This window comes from Haliotis rufescens, unplaced genomic scaffold (assembly GCF_023055435.1).
Source record: "Haliotis rufescens isolate VD_foot unplaced genomic scaffold, xgHalRufe1.0.p SCAF_5, whole genome shotgun sequence".
NCBI lineage: Eukaryota > Metazoa > Mollusca > Gastropoda > Lepetellida > Haliotidae > Haliotis > Haliotis rufescens.
In genome coordinates, this window is record NW_025964223.1 from 53,257,476 (window position 1) to 53,278,738 (window position 21,263).

The window sequence follows — 21,263 nt, forward strand, 5'->3', positions numbered from 1 at the left end:
CTGCTGTGTGAGGCGCTATCATTTACCTATAACCATAATATGCTAACAAAACGTGAATATTTTGTCTGAAACATAAATAAGATATGACATAATACACCGCCCTGTATCTCCCATTCTGTAGTTTTAGTGTGTTGTGCATGCGTGTGCCTTAATCCTGCATATCACTGAAAGACAGTCCAGCATCGTACCTTGTCTCTGTAATGATGTAAGTAGGTAGTCTCGCTTTCAGACATGTATATGTTATAATGCATTGTTTAACTAAGTACTGTTCACACAGTCTGGAGATTATTGTATATAGAATCACAGTCCTCCTTCTCGTTGTGTTTGTCGTTTGGATACAGCTGCATTGTGTTTGGAGTGGACTTAGAGTATCTTTAAGATGAATTCGTGAATTCATTAGCTTTGAATGATTTATTATAAGCAACTCAGCAGTCCTATGGGAAATATAATACAGTGATGCCTGGTTATACTCGAACTCAAATTGACCGCCTCCGTTGTCTAGTGGTAGAGCGGAAGGTCGTGGCTTCGATCCCCTGAGGTATCATACCAAAAGACGTTAAACATGGTACTTGTTGTGATCCTGATGTTAAAAGATGATACGTGTTGTTATCCTGCCTGTTGTTGTCGAAATAGCGGGGCTAAAACAAGGACTGGTCGGCTCGGAGTCAGTATACTGTGTCTGAGTGGGGTTAAACTGGTATATTAGTGGGCTTGCGCTATGAAATCGGTATTAGTCTGGCCTAGTATAAGTAGCTAAACACACACACACACACATACATGCACGTACATACACGTCGCTATATAAGTTCAATACTCTTGGACGATAGTTAAACCCTATTTCACCTCACCTTAAAGCCGAACCTGCATCACATCGTGCTTTCCTGCCCCATTTAGCTAGCACCAAGTTATATACCTGAAATACTGTTCAATCGGCGTTTAACCAAACTCACACATTTTAAGACGATAAGACTTTATGACGATGTGTGTTACATACTCTATCACTGTGATGATTACTTACTAGTATTTAATGTAGTTTTAATGAATACAAATCAAATGCCTTGATATTACAACGGATAAAGCACAAGTCGAGAGGAATCGTCGTACGCAGCAACAGATCTTAGAAGAACTCGTCTCATTGTTTAGCCCCTTCTCAAGCAGTATCACTGATAAAGCGGCATTTGAAGTGTTGAGACATCGTCTGGATCATAGCATTGGAAACTGAACAGACGGCTCCGAGTGCGAAATCAGCATTGGCTAGAAACGCTCGCCCAATCTCCAGTCAGGTGTGCCCAAGTGCCTGATGTGTGAACTGTTGCAGAATTATATATCTGATTATATATTGTATATACAAGTACACCAGTGCAGACAAGCTAACAGAGATCATACAAACCCCTTTTGCACTTGAAGAAATACAGTGTAAATAAATATTTCCACTATTATGATATTTCAAGTTATTACATTTGTACAAAAGGTAGGGGCAATCAAATTATGTGTCCTTTTCTGATTGCCTAAAGAATTATGAGTTACCTCTGCCGAAAGGAACGGCGTTTGCAATAAATAATTTATGACCTTCTCACAATAGAGAATAAGGGCGGCAGCATTATATAAGGAAAACATCGACCGCCATAAACACATTTCTCGACATTGGGGTAGAATACAGACTACATGAAAGTGGAAATTAAACCACGGCTAGCCGGTGCCATTTAGGTGTTTTTCTTGGAGAAATGTAATTACGTTTTTCACAACGATTGATTATGCGGCGTTAGTTCCTGGTAACATGACCAGCGATACGTGACTGCAATCATGTTTACACGACTATTGATTGGGTTTGAATGTTTTTAAAAATGAATCTGATTGCTACAACAACAGCGTCAGCCTTTCTAGACTCCCTTTTTAACCAGCACTTTCACGGCACTGATAGACCACACAATCCAGTGACACGACAGGGCTTTAATGATTTTGTTGAACTAAAAGCGAAATATTAATTGTGAATTATTTTTGCTGCGTTCACGTTCTGTTGCTTTTAAGTAAAGAGAAACGCTCAAGAAACTAATTTTGGCAACGTTGTAGGGAGGGAGGGATGGGTGCAAACATGGCCAATTTGCCCATATACATGAATGACTGTCTGTATTAGAGTGTTGCATATTGTTAAAGTGTGGAAGCGTAATTAACAAATATCTATAAATCTGCTTCCACATCATGCATACATAGATTGTTACCATTCAGTAGAAATACATACAATACGCCCATTGACCTTCAGCAGTTAACCTTTAACCTCTGATCTTTTAGTCACCGACGTGTCGGGTATGTTTGATACTATCATACAATCACTGAGCGGTAGCCACAAAGCGCAATGAGAACGGCACAATAAAAATCGCAACGATCATTATCGGAATTTGTCGATCAGACCACGGAGTCAGCCGAGCTTGAAAGTCGCTCCGACTACTTTCTTAATGTGGAGTTTGTAAGCTAAGAGGACCGATTAGTAGAAACCTGACTGGTGATTAATGTTTTTGATGGGCGTGCAACCACCCAGCTGATATTTGATGGGAAGCTGATGGAGGGGAGTTGATGCAGTTGTAGCATTCGTCCACTGAGGTAAAGGTTAAGGTAAGACCCTGGTTAGTTTGCTGGATGGTATATTGTCAAGGTTATACGTTATTATTTGATATTGAGGTTAATCTCTGGTAACCTTCTAGCGCCTTGCAAGCTGCTTGGGTTGCATACTCCCCAGGGAGCTGAGAAAGAACAAATCGTGTGCACACTGATCCCCTGTCCGGGGTAAAATGGTGTTAGCGGTGTTTTAAAGAGTGTATTATTATTATGATGATGGTTATTATTATTATTATGATTATGATTATTATTATAAGATGCAAAAGGAAAGAGGAAGGACTAAGTGTGCGTGTTAATAGCCTCATTCAACGCTTCTTATGATCGAGCGAATATGTTCTAATTGAAAACAGTTCTAATAAATTAAAACCGATTGTGAATAAAACACAGGATGGTCAGGCTCCGTGACATACTAGTAGTCGATTTGTCATCGTGTCCCAGTTGCGTGGATTGATGCTAATGATGTCAATCACTGGATTGTCTGGTCTACTCTTTACAGATTCCATCATGTAGCTGGAATATTACCGAATGCGTTAAATAAAAGTAAATAAATATTCATACACACATTGAAACATTTTGGAACATTGTTGACATAAAACATTTGCCTGTCCAAACGAATATGCTCACCTCCAAATATAAAACATGACCAGCCTCATATAACTACAATAACATATCTATACTGAACAAAACAAGGTAAGGATAACGAAATTGGAGGATATTTTCATGAAATTGTGTTGTGATCAATCTTCACGACACAAAAATATCCCCCTAAATATTCGTGACCCCCTACGTTTTTTGTTAAGAATATAATGATACTATTAGGCATTTACCCATCTCATTGTTAATGACTTACTTAAATGGTTATGTTTTTTTAAAAACAAATTATATATGTATATTTTTTCAAAGGAACATAGTTCTCGATTTTTTTTGTATTAATAAGCCTAGAAATGTATTCATACCAGTCCCTCTTTACACAAAGTGAATCTACAGTACCACTCTAACTGCCCGAGGCACAACGAAATGAATTACCAACACTAAACGTCAAGAAATGTATTCATATGTGAATAGGCCTAAGGTGTAGCTCAACAGAGGTGTCGCTAGGCCGTGAATAGAGCGGTGAACTGGTGCAGTGATATATCACAGCCAAGTGCCCAGGCTTACAAAAATCAAATTGTATGCATGTACTGTGCCTATCAAATAACATGATTGAGTTTAATGGAGATAGATAAAGAGCTCTGACTGACATTGATTGTGGATTGTTTAACAGAGGTACTGGGAAAGTATCAACTGAATGTGTTTTTAGACCTACACAATTTCGTTGTCTCGAAGTTTGGAAGTCGAATGATCGTGTTGGGTGTTGGGATAATGATATGAGATGATAGGTGACTTCGAGTATAACCTCGATTCGAAATATAAGAGCTTATACTGGACACATCTTCGAATGCAAGTTGAATTTCTGAATAGACAACGATGATTCGACATAACAGGAACTGTGTAGACAAGCGAGCGTCCTCAACATTTGCTGTTTGTTGTTTAACGCCGCACTCAGCAATATTCCAGCTATATGACGGCTGTCTGTAAATAATCGAGTCTGGACCAGACAATCCAATGATTGACATCATGAGCATCGAATCACGCAATAGGGATACGATGACATGCATCAACCAAGTCAGCGAGCCTGTCCACCCGATCCCGTCGCTTCTTACGACAAGCATATATAGTCGCCTAGCTATATTTGCAGACTTCATGGGTCCCGTGAAGATCCAGGATAGAATAGGTTGGTTGGTTGGTTTGTTGTTTAACGCCGCACTCAGCAATATTCCAGCTATATGACGGCGGTCTGTAAATTATCGAGTCTGGACCAGACAATCCAGTGATTGACATCATGAGCATCGATCCACGCAATTGGGATCGATGACATGCATCTTGCTGATCGTTGAGGCCTGATAAACATCGTATTACGTTGTTGGGAGTCCTCATTCCTGTTTATTACATGACTGGTCAATACGACAAGACATGCGTACATTTGATGCGCCAGAATCCTTTAATAATGGGCTTGAATTTCAAAATTTCTAAGTACCATACTCACACTTCTGTGTTTTTTTAAATTTGTAAACGTCTTCGGACGCATCAGTTTGCCTCCCATGCAATTAATCTGACGCGCCATGATGTCACTGGAATAATGTTCATAGCGTAGTAAAACCCAACTCAACCACTCACTTATATGTGTTCTTTTTATTGACTTCACTTTAAGACTGTTTATGCAGAAAAATGAAAATGTTTTTGATCTTTTGTAATAAAAAAATCTGTTTTACTGAAATAACAAAGGTCTGCTGGTCAGAAGAAATTAACACGTAGCAAAAATTATATCTATCCCGTTTTGCAAAGTCGGTTGCATAATACTGATTCTTTGTGAGATTACATCCAGCCATGCTAACACCATCTGATACTGAAGCCATGTCACTTATTTAATATAGATGTGAACCTGTGTACCCTCTCTGCACTTAATCGCACGATATCAACCTTCGAGATTCTTCTTCAAAGGAAAAGTTAATTAATAGCTATGATATATTCTACCATTATATATATTTGTCATGTTAAAAGTCACTTGACCTCGGATGACCTCAACAGGGACATGTCCTAATTCCCCCAAATGCCAAATACTATTCTCCTAACAGCTAATCCGTCTAATAGGGCAATATGTATTGAAGGGGATAAGTTGATAAGCTAAATAACCATTCACTGAATAAACCAGCCTCCCTACTGGCTGTCCTTAATCTATATGTACTGGTACCTGCCGTTAACAATGTATCAAAGTTCAGGAATCTAATCTGATATTAACAGCCGTGTAAACGTAACAATAATCCGGAGAGGCATAGACATGACACATAATGAACTGTATGTCAATGCCAAGTGTTTCAATAAATTTGTTTCTTAAGATTCTGTGCCCAGGCGACCGATTAATCACAACTATACATGACCGTTGTGCCTATATTTAAAGTTTTTATTGATATGAGATACCTCTGACGCTGTCTTCTCCTATTCATCATAATGAGAGGGCAACACAAAACCTCTTACAATTTGATGAAGTTCAAACAGAGGGCTCCCCCTTTGTCCCAGAAGACGGCGGCCATCTTTCTGAAGTGTGTGATTGGCCTATCATTGCATGTGCGGAGGGATATGAAAGACGCCGCGTATCTTGGAATGGTTAATACCAGTGCCATTAGTTACATGTTTATAAGGAATACTCGTGGAATTTGAATTCAGACCAGCTGAAATCATGGTGTGCACGGCCGTTGGATATTTCTTCCAGCCCTTGCCGTTTTCATTATTGTAAGTAAACCTTGAAGTTATTTCAGTGCTTCTCAATACGACATATAAATTAGAATGGGATTTCACATAGAATGCATGAACATGCGTGCTCATAGGTTTAGGGCTTAATAATATGTTACTGATTTGTCACAAGTTGCAAGCAGCCAAGACGATAGTTATATTTCAACATAGAATCTTAAACCAAAGAATTTTCCTTTTTTTGGTTATATTTGATCATAAACATTTAAACGGGAATCATATTCTTGTTCCGGATGCCCAGCCCTGTTAAATGCTATCACGGATGCCGCAGTGCAGCACACTGGATGCCATGACATGTTTATCTGGTTCGGGGATGCTGAGAGTTCAAAGTTGAAATCCATCTTTTTTCTTTGTTTCCTGAAAGTGGTGACAAATCAATATATATTTAGCCCAAAACGTATTAGCAGGCGTGGTCATGTGAAAATTGGATGCCAAGACAAATTAAGTGGTGTGCTGGATGACTTGAGTTGTTGGGTTCGCATCCTCAGTGCTCTCACCGTATACTTCCGAAAGCGCAACACGTTGGCGTTATGAAATATGATGTCAATCACTAGATTGTCTGGTCCAGACTCGATTATTTACAGACCGCCGTCATATAGCTGAAATATTGCTGAGTGCGGCGTTTAACAACAAACAAAGAAACAAACATTACCGTATGTCGCTCTCGCGTTCAGTCTAAAAATTCAAATGTCGCTCTTGAGTGACGACACCTCGTGATCAACACGTGTTATTCCGTGACAAGCCGAATAGAGACTCGTGCCCCTCTCGTGGCCATTTTTGCGACTGGGTTGCGTCTAGGCACAGACAGGCATAGTTGCAGAGATCCAGATAAGCTGCGTATCTGCGTAAAAAACGCATCAGAAATGCACAAATACGCAGTAAAATAATATCCAAGCGTATCAAATACGCAACGAACATTACAGATACGCTACAAAAATAAAACTTGTGCGTATATTCAAAATATTGTGAAGTAACCCTGCGTATTCGATTGGCAAATCAGCAACTTCTTTTGAAATTATAAACGGACATTCCGTCAACCTTGCAAAACTCCACGATGACAGTTACATCATGATCATTTGCCATCACACTTTCTTGTGGAAGTATCGTGGTATTTTTGAGTCCTATAAAGCTCTCGAACCCACACAACACCAGTTTGCAGGGACTAGATGAATAGTGTTTTTAAATATTTAACTTAAATACCCACATGTGTAGAAACTAGTGGGTAACAGAAATTTGAATACCCAGATAGAATAGCTGATAGCAATGATTTTAAAATGCATGGGTAAAATACCCACAACACCAAAAGCTTATCTGGAGCTCTGTAGTTGTCATCTCGTTGCGTAATGATTCACGTATATTTTTCCCATGTCATATATATTCCTGCTTTTAAAACAGATCGGGACTTACGGTATTTATATAGTATGATTGAACACGTTTAACTGTATCTAGGGTATATTTTTGGATGCAAGACATATGTATAATCAAAAATTATTCCTGAGGGATTCTTTGACCAAAGTACTTGAAGCCATACGCGCATTCAGGTTGGTTTGTCGATAAGGGGGCGAGTCTTCTTGAAAGTTACGGAAAGGGCCGAGTGGTGACGAATGGGCCGACCGAGATCCAAGTGTGACGTGATTGTCATTTAGTCGTTAGTCTGAGTGTAATATTGGGACTGAGATCCGCGGAGAGCCCATATATCCCAGTGACACCATGTCCTGCTGGATTGTCATCGTCAGTAGAAGATTACTTCAAACTGATAAATCACATTTGATTAAGACGTGCCTGTAATATCAAATCACGACTGCATTTGTCTCCCTTTGTGCGACTGACAAATAGCCACATTAAATTATGCAAGATACATTTTATAGAGCAGTGTATTTTTGTAATCTTTAATAGCATATCTACCATCGAATCTAATGGGACAAATGAAGTCGTCAAGGGAACTATTACGAATTGAAGAGTTGCGTCCCTTAATTATGTCAGGATTTGCTTGTTTTGTTGAATCTCAGGTTCGCACAGATTATGATTCTGACAGCACATCCGTGCTCGTTGATGTCAACAATGTGGTAAACGTGGACATCTCCACCACTTCGGGCTTCCCTGCCACACCAAGCGTTAAACCAACCAACTCACTCACTCACTCCAGACCAATGCTTGTCGTAAGAGGCGACTAACGGATCGGGTGGTCAGGCTCACTGACTTGGTTAATGCATGTCATCAATTCCAATCGCGTAGATGATGTCAGTCACTGGATTGTCTGGCCCAGTCTCGATTAATTACAGACCGCCGTCATATAGCTGGAATATTGCTGAGTGCGGCGTTAAACAACAAACAAATAAACAATAGCATCGGTTGCTGAAGACCTATTCTAACCCGGATCTTCACAGGTGACTCAGATGTGAGCTTGATGCTGCTTTGAATAGTACCTAATGTATACCACTGCGTGTCAGCTTGATGTGGGAGGAAAGTCGAAATGAAGCAGGTCTCAGACGTTTACGACTTTGGTGAAAGCAACGAGCACGGGAATGGTGCTGACAAACATAATCAGGTCGAACGAACCACGATCATAGGTGTCTGGTATGCCAAAGGGACGCAACTCGGCACAGCGAATTGCAGCACCTTAGGCGATTGGGCCAAGCGAGTCCCTTCAGAAGAAGAAGGGTTGTTCAGCCTTAGCTTATCCACGTTGTTGAAATAGCCCTATGTTAAAATCGGCTTCATCCACAAACAACTATCCCATAGACAATAATCCCCAGTGGTTGGCTCATTCACCGACAGATCAACTAGAGCCTGTGTAATCTTTTCCACAAAGAGTATAAGGTATTCCAGTATTGATTACACCGGGAACTTGCCCCCTCGAACAGAAAGACATGTTTTACCGGACGTCTGAGTAATGCGTCACGGCAATCGACAAAAGACTCAAGTAAGTCTGACATATATTAACAATGCAAAAACATTTACCAAAGGTTTCAATCCTGTACAGTACTCATTGCCTAGACACTGGCTCTTCAATCGCTATACGTTTGGTTATTACTTTAGCCCGATGATCCCTCTTTATTTCGCGATCAAATTTTGCTGGATGTTACAATAAAATCGCCTGGTGACTACCCGATGTTAAAACCTCTTGATCATCTTGATTATCTTGATGACGATCTGTTCTCCTTGAACTAAAATGCTTTGATTGTTTGACAAGAAAGTTTCGCTTCATCAGTATAATATAGAACTAATGCAGATCAATGTTTGATTTTGAGTTTGGCACTTTGTGAAATTGGGTTGCTCTAAAGGTCAATATTATCTGGAGCCTGTTGTCCCTAAGAAACAATCGTACGGTGTCTCTAAATGTTTGTCGTGTGTTAGGGGTTGTTAATAGTTGGTATATTGACATATCAGGGCAAAAGAAAATAGAAAACGTTTAAAAGTATAATGATTTATAACTTACATAACCCTCAAATGCAATAAGGCTGTTACGCGTTCCTCCCTCGGTGTGATTAGAACGTATCGATGATTGTTTTAATATTGATTAATAGCTTTAGGCAGCCCCCATACCCCTCTTCTCCTGAAATTGATTGACTGCCTGTACAGGTAATTTAATTCTAACGGTGTAAATGTGGGTTGTTCTGGTATCAGCGAGTACTTGCGAGTGTACACGGCACACAGCGTCCGTTGGAGTGATTGATTGTCTGTTTAATCAACAAATAGATAATGGGTTGGACATGACACTCCACTTCCAATGATGGAACACATGTTATACCACAGCCTACTTCTAATGACGGAACACATATTATACCACAACCTACTTCTGACGGAACAGGTGTTATACCACAGCCTACTTCTAATGACCGAACAGGTGTTTTATGGGAAAAGACTATGCGTGTTATTTGCCCGCTAATACATGGATTGAACATGGATACACGATTTTCCTTTAAACAGTTCCAGGAAAACAAGATGACCATGAGGTAAGAGTGAGTGAGTGAGTTGGATTTAACGCCGCTTTTAACAGTATTCCAGTCATATCACGGCGTGTCAGCTTAATGTGGGAGGAAAGCCCGAACTGATGCAGGTCTCAGACGTTTACCACTTCGGTGAAACCCACGAGCAGGGGTATGGTGCTGACAAACCTAGAAACATAATTGGGGCGAACCGAGATTCGAACCCACAATCATAGGTTTCTGGCGTGTCCAAGGGACGCAACTCTGCACAGCGAATCGCGGCGCCTAAGATGACTGGGCCACCCGTGCCCCCCATAAGGTAAGAAATGATATAATACAATAAATGTGTTGTGCAAGATTGTATCACGTAAATATAAGATCTGGTGAAATAAGATTGTGCTTAAATATGTGTGGGAAGGAAATGATGAATGTATTCAAACGCGAAAGCGTCATTACGTAGACCGTGTCGGTCATTTGATGCGATTTTTAATTTAAAACAAAAATATAATTATAACACAAATAAAAAAGACAAAAACCTTTCCATACGTTATCTCTGCTCGAAGCTGTCCATTGTACGATTCCGACTACACTAAGCACAAACAAGGCGTGTAATATTTTCACGTGTTTTATTCCCCAGCGCATATACAAAATTGGTTTAGCCCTAAAGTGAATAAGTGAGTGAGTTTAACGCCGCTTCGATCACTAATACGCAAATGAGAAGAGATCGTGAGCGTGTGGACCAAGTCATGACTTTAGAATGAAAGTATCAGACGGCTTGTCTATTCACCGAGCTTATGTACCGTTATTGCTAAATTCCAGATTGAGTTTGTTTGAACGTAAATTAATAATTCAAACATTCTTAAGTCCGTAAAAACTCTTAACCCATTCTAAAATGCAATTCTATTGTTTCTCTACAATGGAGAAATATTTGTTTAACTAAGAACCTGGCTTCGTAAGACCAAGTGGCCGATATTTATCCACTTTACTCTGAAGCCGCCATTATAACGAAACCATGCCCTATCTTCCCTGCCCGGCAATGCTGAAGTGCTGGGACTTTCTCCAGACTGTCTGCTTGGAAACTACATAGGGTTCTATAAAAGTCATCGAACTAAATGTCTGACCTTTGAGAGGTGTAAGCAGTGACCTTTGAGGGGCTTTATGTGTATAAGTACAAAGAAGATTCAGTCAGATGTTGATGTATCGTATGTTTTCTTCAATGGAGGGATTCAGAGTAAAGTGAAAACTCGTTAAATCGAACTCTGTTATCTCGACATAACGTTTAAGACGATGTGACTATATCATCATCAAGAATCCTTTTCTAATATCGCCATATCGACTTTATGTTTTTCTCTAACTACAGAGGCACGGGTGGTCAGATTCCCGTTCGCCCTTATTATGTTTCCAGGTTTGTCAGCACCATACCCGTGCTCGTGGGTTTCACAGCAGCGAATAACTGAAAGGTGACTACTAATGCGGCATTAGGCAATAATTATCACTCACTCGTGGGTTTCACCTAGTGCCTAGTGGTTAAGCGTTCGCTCGTCACGCCGAAGACCCGGGTTCGATTCCCGACATGGGTACAATGTGTGAAGCCCATTTCTGGTGTCCCCCGCAGTGATATTGCTGGGATATTTCTAAACGCGGCGTAAAACCATATTCACTCACTAATCACTTCGGGCGTTCTAATTCATATACTTAGAATTTGCTCAAAGTAAACTGACGGCCAAAAGAAACTTTACCATAGATTGAAATCACTCTAGTTTAAAACCACAAAAGATAGATGCATGAAGTAAAATGTATTGAAAAGATCAAAATCTCAACGAAATCAACATTTAAAATGACAGTCATACAGCATGCGATATTGGCATGACAGTTGCCAGAATTGAGGTGTGGTAGCAAAAATAAACCTTCAACCTTAAAGGGCACACACATCTAAAGTCGCTTAAGTTCAATGACACGTCACATTAATAGCGTGTATGACCACCCCCTGCTACAAGACACGCAAAGACTCGCCGGCACACAGAATGTCTGACGACGTCACATGGGATACGTTGCCATTTTCCTTGGACCTGGATCAGTTCTTGTCGGTTGGCTGGAGGATGTGGTCGCTGTCGGACACGATCCGTGACATCCCCGATGCGTTCTGTGGGGGACATGTCTGCGGAACTTGCAGACTACGGCAACACGTAGCCGTTGTTGGCTGCAAAGAAGTGTACGATTCGGGCTGTATGGGGTCTGGCGTTGTTATGCTAATAAGGGACACCACGTGTAGTAATGGTAGGACAATCGGACGAAGAATGTCATCCATGTAACACTGAGCTGTCAAATTCCCGTAACATTGACCAGAGATGTTCTCTCCTGCCCACAAATTCCTCCCCACACTATAACACCCCCTCCACCACACGGCACGAACGCAACATGTCGCCGTTCATTCTCCTCTTCGGCGGTAAACACGCTGTCTCCCATCAGCTCTGAAGAGAAAGAAGCGGCTTTCATCAGTGAAGACGACCCTCTGCCAGTCATATCGATGCCATCGACGTACAGTCTCAATGACGACGATGTTACGCTGTCAATAACTGTCCTCTATAAGCCCTTATTCCTTGAGCCCTAAGGCATCCGTTACTGATGTCAAGAATCAATTCCGGAGATGCAAAGTACGCAAGTACCGGTCTTCACTGGGCGTAGTTACCCTGGGCCTGCCTGTTCTTGGCCTGTCTGATGTCTCCTCGGTCTGTTTATAACGTCGCATCAGGTTAGTGACAGCAACACGGCAGCAACCAAACGTTCTAGCAATATAGGCATGGAGAGCTTCCATCTGTATCAAACCCAGGGCCTGCTCGCGTTGTTAGGGTGTGAGTCGTGGCATTTCTGTGGTGGTTTCTTATATTATATTATGTCCGACATGCCGTTCGTATAATTTATATTCCCTTATTGCACGTATAGTTTCGGCTGCCCAAGCGGCACGTGATTTTCACTTTTTCGCATTATCTACAAAAACACGTGTCGTGGACGTGTATCACTCTCTGCAAAGAGCACGTAATTTTTGGACGATATGTTGTGCATTGATCTAGTTTGAACTTGTGGTCTTTTTTAAGTGTTAACGTTTCTTTTGGCCGCCAGTATAGTTTGGCGAGAGAGGTGTGTGAGATGTTCTTTATTTCTGCTTCATCACGGTGTGTCAGCTGTTTGTATTGTTTTACGCTGCACTCAGCAGTATTATACCTATATGACGCCTTGTAAATAATACCGTGAAGCCATCAACCAAGTCAGCGAGTCTGACCACCTGATCCATTTCACTATTTTTCCTCGGATATATTTCCGTTAAATTACCTCAATAATATAACAGCCGGTCAGTGTGAACCCCCGTATGCTCACCATTAATACAACGATAAGCCGTTTCAGGGAAGGCGTTGTCTGCCATGTGTGTTCCAGACATTATACAGAAGAGACCCCTATAGCTACTGTTTTGCCATCTTCCCGAGTCAAGGGAGTTAACTGGCTATACAAGTCAAGTTTCCACTGGAGTTAACTCCCTTGCCTTGGGAAGATGCAAGCTCCTTCCCAGCGCGTGACACCTTCGTTACACTCTGAGAGCTCCGGGAACGTACTATCGCTGTGAGGAGCTTGGGGAAGATGCTGTTTTGCCAACATTTTAGACATAGGCGTATTGATATGTTGAACTGGTCCAGATTATCTGATACATCGACACGTTCATATTCTCTCAGAGCCAACGGGCCTGGCTTCTATCTTTTACTGCTGCTGATTACAGAGAGATGCCGCCAACATTAGCATGGCACACTTACCCAGATACCTACATACCGTGCATACTGTAGAACAACGTATCCTTGCATTATTCTTGAAAGGTATGTGAAAGTATGTGTTGGTTTCAATATATATATTCAGTGAATTCCCGTCCGTTAAATGCAGATTTGTTTGTTCGTTTTGCTCAAGAATTACCAACGAACGGTGTAAAGCAATGGCATACATCTTTTCAGAAACCTTACGTGTTTTTTTAACAAGATGATACACGTTTCGGTGAAGATAACTAACATCGTTTTCAAGCAAGTGATGATAACGATGTTAGTATCTACACCGAAACGTCGCAGTCATTGTTATAAGGAAGTTGTATATCCATAGAGTGAGTGGATATGGTCTTATGCCGCCTTTAACACTTTTCTAGCACTATCACGGCGGAGGACACCAGAAAGGTTGTACCCATGTGGGGAATCGAACCCGGGTCGACCTGGCGAGCGAACGCTTTAACCACTAGGCTTCCCCATCGCCCCTTATGTCCATAGAACTACATCCTTATGTCCATAGAACTACATCCTTATGTCCATAGAACTACATCCTTATGTTCATAGAATTACATCATTATGTTCATAGAACTACATCATTATGTTCATAGAACTACACCCTTGTTCATCATACCGACTTCTGAATGCCACTTAAAGGAAGAACCTAAATGTTGACTGCTCCCCCGACCAAGTCGATTCGCGACCCCCTTTTCCAAATCCTATATCCAACTATTTAGTTTAACCTTGACTAGCATGCCATGTTAGGTTTTCTTTTTTCAAATCAAATGATTAATGTCTTTGCACTCGTTAGAAGCAGGGAACTTGTAAATAACTGAAAACCAGGGGGCACGGAGTGTAACGACACTGTTTACGTGTTATTGAATCATTGAGAAGCGGTGAAGTAAATCCTGAGAAAGATCGATTATCGAACACCTCAGATCATTACAAACATTGAACGCTAACCGTTACGTTAATCCAAGACAAATGTAGCAGCAGCTATGTGAGTGTCTTACTCTAGCTCCGCGTATCGACCACCCGCGAACATGACAGGATATATGCCCGCTCATAAATTTGTGTTCACATTCAAAACATGTCAGTCCATGAAACTGACCAGGCTCGGGGACAGGCTCCGTGATTGATTCCCTGGGAGTATTGCACGGGATACACCTGGTGTCAGACCAGGTGGAAATTGAAAAAATATATTTTCTACATGGTTTGATCACTGACTTCCCTAATCGATGCCAAGCGCGAGACTCTTGAACGCTGCACGTGTTAAATATCGTCGATGGTTGTGATGGAATTGGGGGAAAGGCGGGAATGGTTGGAATACAGTGTGTTGAACATATCTCCGTGCTCGTTCTATATTCCTGGATATGTATCGTGAGTATTCGCGTGGTAAACTGCATCTTGTGTGTTGTTCGTGTTAATTACTGGCTATGCGTTTCGTCAGTATAGATGTTCATCTTTAGTTCTTTCAGAGGGAAGGCGCATATCGTCATTAATCAACTTCATTTTATGTCTTTAAATAGAAGGGGTAAACATAAGCTACACTAATAACGCAACTTGAACATGGGAATTGGTCAGTAGGTTCATTTGATCGTCAACCGTTTCCTACAGAGCCTCAAATTATACGTTAGAGTCATGGGGTGTTGATGTATCGGGGGTCTAGGGAGGAAGTGATATTATATTCTCAGCATGAAAACCATGATGAAAATGAATTATATATAATATTTAATCAATATATTATGGTGGTAGGTTTTCACATTGATTGGGTGAGAAAAATGGATACTAAGTATATTAATAACCGGCTGTTGCCTGGGCTTAAACAGTCTTTCTGAATGACGTCATGAACAGATAGTGAGACTCGGTGTTGGCGTCATTGGCTTACGGTCACGGTCCTATCTGGGTTTCCCTTTCTTTAAGTCCTTCCTGGGCATCCTTTCCTCGGATTACAACCTGGGTTTCCCTTTCTTTAAGTCCTTCCTGGGTCTCCTTTCCTCGGATTACAACCTGGGTTTCCCTTTCTTCAAGTCCTTCCTGGGCATCCTTTCCTCGGATAACAACCTGAATTTCCCTTTCTTCAAGTCCTTCCTGGGTCTCCTTTCCTCGGATTACAACCTGGGTTTCCCTTTCTTCAAGTCCTTCCTGGGTCTCCTTTCCTCGGATTACAACCTTGGTTTCCCTTTCTTTAAGTCCTTCCTGGGTCTCCTTTCCTCGGATTACAACCTTGGTTTCCCTTTCTTCAAGTCCTTCCTGGGTCTCCTTTCCTCGGATTACAACCTGGGTTTCCCTTTCTTTAAGTCCTTCCTGGGTCTCCTTTCCTCGGATTACAACCTTGGTTTCCCTTTCTTCAAGTCCTTCCTGGGTCTCCTTTCCTCGGATTACAACCTGGGTTTCCCTTTCTTTAAGTCCTTCCTGGGTCTCCTTTCCTCGGATTACAACCTTGGTTTCCCTTTCTTTAAGTCCTTCCTGGGCATCCTTTCCTCGGATTACAACCTGGGTTTCCCTTTCTTCAAGCCCTTCCTGGGTCTCCTTTCCTCGGATTACAACCTTGGTTTCCCTTTCTTCAAGTCCTTCCTGGGTCTCCTTTCCTCGGATTACAACCTTGGTTTCCCTTTCTTCAAGTCCTTCCTGGGTCTCCTTTCCTCGGATTACAACCTTGGTTTCCCTTTCTTCAAGTCCTTCCTGGGTCTACTTTCCTCGGATTACAACCTTGGTTTCCCTTTCTTCAAGTCCTTCCTGGGTCTCCTTTCCTCGGATTACAACCTGGGTTTCCCTTTCTTTAAGTCCTTCCTGGGTCTCCTTTCCTCGGATTACAACCTGGGTTTCCCTTTCTTCAAGTCCTTCCTGGGTCTCCTTTCCTCGGATTACAACCTGGGTTTCCCTTTCTTTAAGTCCTTCCTGGGTCTCCTTTCCTCGGATTACAACCTTGGTTTCCCTTTCTTTAAGTCCTTCCTGGGCATCCTTTCCTCGGATTACAACCTGGGTTTCCCTTTCTTCAAGCCCTTCCTGGGTCTCCTTTCCTCGGATTACAACCTTGGTTTCCCTTTCTTCAAGTCCTTCCTGGGTCTCCTTTCCTCGGATTACAACCTTGGTTTCCCTTTCTTCAAGTCCTTCCTGGGTCTCCTTTCCTCGGATTACAACCTGGGTTTCCCTTTCTTTAAGTCCTTCCTGGGTCTCCTTTCCTCGGATTACAACCTTGGTTTCCCTTTCTTTAAGTCCTTCCTGGGTCTCCTTTCCTCGGATTACAACCTTGGTTTCCCTTTCTTCAAGTCCTTCCTGGGTCTCCTTTCCTCGGATTACAACCTTGGTTTCCCTTTCTTCAAGTCCTTCCTGGGTCTCCTTTCCTCGGATTACAACCTGGGTTTCCCTTTCTTTAAGTCCTTCCTGGGTCTCCTTTCCTCGGATTACAACCTTGGTTTCCCTTTCTTTAAGTCCTTCCTGGGCATCCTTTCCTCGGATTACAACCTGGGTTTCCCTTTCTTCAAGCCCTTCCTGGGTCTCCTTTCCTCGGATTACAACCTTGGTTTCCCTTTCTTCAAGTCCTTCCTGGGTCTCCTTTCCTCGGATTACAACCTGGGTTTCCCTTTCTTTAAGTCCTTCCTGGGTCTCCTTTCCTCGGATTACAACCTGGGTTTCCCTTTCTTTAAGTCCTTCCTGGGTCTCCTTTCCTCGGATTACAACCTTGGTTTCCCTTTCTTTAAGTCCTTCCTGGGTCTCCTTTCCTCGGATTACAACCTTGGTTTCCCTTTCTTCAAGTCCTTCCTGGGTCTCCTTTCCTCGGATTACAACCTTGGTTTCCCTTTCTTCAAGTCCTTCCTGGGTCTCCTTTCCTCGGATTACAACCTTGGTTTCCCTTTCTTCAAGTCCTTCCTGGGTCTCCTTTCCTCGGATTACAACCTTGGTTTCCCTTTCTTCAAGTCCTTCCTGGGTCTCCTTTCCTCGGATTACAACCTGGGTTTCCCTTTCTTTAAGTCCTTCCTGGGTCTCCTTTCCTCTGATTACAACCTTGGTTTCCCTTTCTTTAAGTCCTTCCTGGGTCTCCTTTCCCCGGATTACAACCTTGGTTTCCCTTTCTTCAAGTCCTTCCTTGGTCTCCTTTCCTCGGATTACAACCTGGGTTTCCCTTTCTTTAAGTCCTTCCTGGGTCTCCTTTCCTCGGATTACAACCTGGGTTTCCCTTTCTTCAAGTCCTTCATGGGTCTCCTTTCCTCGGATTACAACCTGGGTTTCCCTTTCTTTAAGTCCTTCCTGGGTCTCCTTTCCTCGGATTACAACCTTGGTTTCCCTTTCTTCAAGTCCTTCCTGGGTCTCCTTTCCTCGGATTACAACCTGGGTTTCCCTTTCTTTAAGTCCTTCCCGGGTCTCCTTTCCTCGTAAACAACCTGGGTTTTCCTTTCTTTGAGTCCTTCCTGGGTCTCCTTTCCTCGGATTACAACCTTGGTTTCCCTTTCTTTAAGTCCTTCCTGGGTCTCCTTTCCTCGGATTACAACCTGGGTTTCCCTTTCTTTAGGTCCTTCCTGGGCATCCTTTCCTCGGATTACAACCTGGGTTTCCCTTTCTTTAAGTCCTTCCTGGGCATCCTTTCCTCGGATTACAACCTGGGTTTTCCTTTCTTTGAGTCCTTCCTGGGTCTCCTTTCCTCGGATTACAACCTGGGTTTCCCTTTCTTTAAGTCCTTCCTGGGCATCCTTTCCTCGGATTACAACCTGGGTTTCCCTTTCTTTAAGTCCTTCCTGGGCATCCTTTCCTCGGATTACAACCTGGGTTTCCCTTTCTTTAGGTCCTTCCTGGGCATCCTTTCCTCGGATTACAACCTGGGTTTCCCTTTCTTTAGGTCCTTCCTGGGCATCCTTTCCTCGGATTACAACCTGGGTTTCCCTTTCTTCAAGTCCTTCCTTGGCATCCTTTCCTCGGATTACAACCTTGGTTTCCCTTTCTTCAAGTCCTTCCTGGGTCTCCTTTCCTCGGATTACAACCTGGGTTTCCCTTTCTTCAAGTCCTTCCTGGGTCTCCTTTCCTCGGATTACAACCTGGGTTTCCCTTTCTTTAAGTCCTTCCTGGGCATCCTTTCCTCGGATTACAACCTGGGTTTCCCTTTCTTTAAGTCCTTCCTGGGCATCCTTTCCTCGGATTACAACCTGGGTTTCCCTTTCTTTAAGTCCTTCCTGGGCATCCTTTCCTCGGATTACAACCTGGGTTTCCCTTTCTTTAAGTCCTTTCTGGGTTTCCTTTCCTCGGATTACAACCTGGGTTTCCCTTTCTTTAGGTCCTTCCTGGGCATCCTTTCCTCGGATTACAACCTTGGTTTCCCTTTCTTCAAGTCCTTCCTTGGCATCCTTTCCTCGGATTACAACCTGGGTTTCCCTTTCTTTAAGTCCTTCCTGGGCATCCTTTCCTCGGATTACAACCTGGGTTTCCCTTTCTTCAAGTCCTTCCTGGGTCTCCTTTCCTCGGATTACAACCTGGGTTTCCCTTTCTTTAAGTCCTTCCTGGGTCTCCTTTCCTCGGATTACAACCTGGGTTTCCCTTTCTTTAGGTCCTTCCTGGGTCTCCTTTCCTCGGATTACAACCTTGGTTTCCCTTTCCTTAAGACCTTCCTGGGCATCCTTTCCTCGGATTACAACCTGGGTTTCCCTTTCTTTAAGTCCTTCCTGGGCATCCTTTCCTCGGATTACAACCTGGGTTTCCCTTTCTTTAAGTCCTTCCTGGGTCTCCTTTCCTCGGATTACAACCTGGGTTTCCCTTTCTTTAAGTCCTTCCTGGGCATCCTTTCCTCGGATTACAACCTGGGTTTCCCTTTCTTTAAGTCCTTCCTGGGTTTCCTTTCCTCGGATTACAACCTGGGTTTCCCTTTCTTTAGGTCCTTCCTGGGCATCCTTTCCTCGGATTACAACCTGGGTTTCCCTTTCTTCAAGTCCTTCCTGGGCATCCTTTCCTCGGATTACAACCTGGGTTTCCCTTTCTTTAAGTCCTTCCTGGGCATCCTTTCCTCGGATTACAACCTGGGTTTCCCTTTCTTCAAGTCCTTCCTGGGTCTCCTTTCCTCGGATTACAACCTGGGTTTCCCTTTCTTTAAGTCCTTCCTGGGTCTCCTTTCCTCGGATTACAACCTGGGTTTCCCTTTCTTTAGGTCCTTCCTGGGTCTCCTTTCCTCGGATTACAACCTGGGTTTCCCTTTCCTTAAGTCCTTCCTGGGCATCCTTTCCTCGGATTACAACCTGGGTTTCCCTTTCTTTAAGTCCTTCCTGGGTTTCCTTTCCTCGGATTACAACCTGGGTTTCCCTTTCTTTAAGTCCTTCCTGGGTCTCCTTTCCTCGGATTACAACCTGGGTTTCCCTTTCTTTAAGTCCTTCCCGGGTCTCCTTTCCTCGGATTACAACCTGGGTTTCCCTTTCTTTAAGTCCTTCCTGGGCATCCTTTCCTCGGATTACAACCTGGGTTTCCCTTTCTTCAAGTCCTTCCTGGGTCTCCTTTCCTCGGATTACAACCTGGGTTTCCCTTTCTTCAAGTCCTTCCTTGGTCTCCTTTCCTCGGATTACAACCTGGGTTTCCCTTTCTTTAAGTCCTTCCTGGGTATCCTTTCCTCGGATTACAACCTTGGTTTCCCTTTCTTAAGGGCCATCCCGAGTACCCTTTCCTTGGATTCCTATCCGAGTTTTCCTTCCGTGGAATCCTACCCGCGATTATGGGCGAGCTCACCTACTTTAAAGGCCAGGACCATATAGGTGTTAAAACGATATGATTTTAAAGGATACATGTGCATATCGATCCTTCCTTAGAATCCTACCCGAGTTTCCTTTGCTTGGAATCCTACCCGGGGTTGCCTTCCTTGGAGTCCTACCCGGACGTGTCACAACGCTATTGTTTGAAAAGATACAAGCCCCCGTGTAATAGGTCTTGTACATCAGCTGACGCAAAACGAAACAAAACCTTTGATACCAACGAGTGTATGATTCGTCCGCCCTCAAGATGTGAACAAATCTCACATACATCAGCTAAAGCTATTGATATAAACAGGTGATAAGCACCGCTTCACTTCTCGAGCAAGACAAGTGATGTGTTGCTGATCAGAATTCATAATTCTGGAATCAAAATCCAGTAAACGCCGTGGCCATAAAGACCCGTGAAGATTCGGGGTAGAAAAGGTCTTCAGCAACCCAGGCTTGCCGCAAAAGGGCGACTATGCTTGTTGTAAGAGGCGACTAACGGGATCGTGTGACAGGCTCGCTGACTTGGCTGATGCATGTCATCGTATCCCAACGGCGTGGATCGATGCTCATTATGTCACTGATTTGATTGTCTGGTTCAGACTCGATTATTTACAAACCGCCGTCATATCGCTGGAATATTGCTGAGTGCGGCGTTAAACAACAAACAAACAAAACCATAGAAGCAAACTGCAGGTATTAGCAAGACAGCGAACCCAACCTAACCTTCCGAGTTAAAGAAAGTAAACACCCATGTTTGATGGTAGCTAAAAATGAAACAAACAAGAAATGGTTATTCGATGGTGATGTATTCGAAACGGGTATCATAGTGGTGTTTTGGATCTTAAGTTTGCAGTGTTTCGGCG

General features: G+C 42.8%; 1 protein-coding gene across 3 annotated transcripts in view; it reads left to right on the forward strand.

The window, feature by feature from the left end:
* The window catches only part of LOC124126337, a 46,223-nt gene that overhangs the window by 17,623 nt on the left and 7,337 nt on the right, over positions 1 to 21,263 (forward strand). Inside the window, exon 1 of one of the 3 annotated variants that reach the window (XM_046489756.2) lies at positions 2,459 to 2,610. The exons of the other annotated variants lie outside the window; for them this stretch is intronic. The gene's annotated coding sequence lies outside the window, so the exon portion shown is untranslated. Of the gene's footprint in view, positions 1 to 2,458; positions 2,611 to 21,263 lie in introns of those variants that run through there. 3 annotated transcript variants of the gene reach the window in all.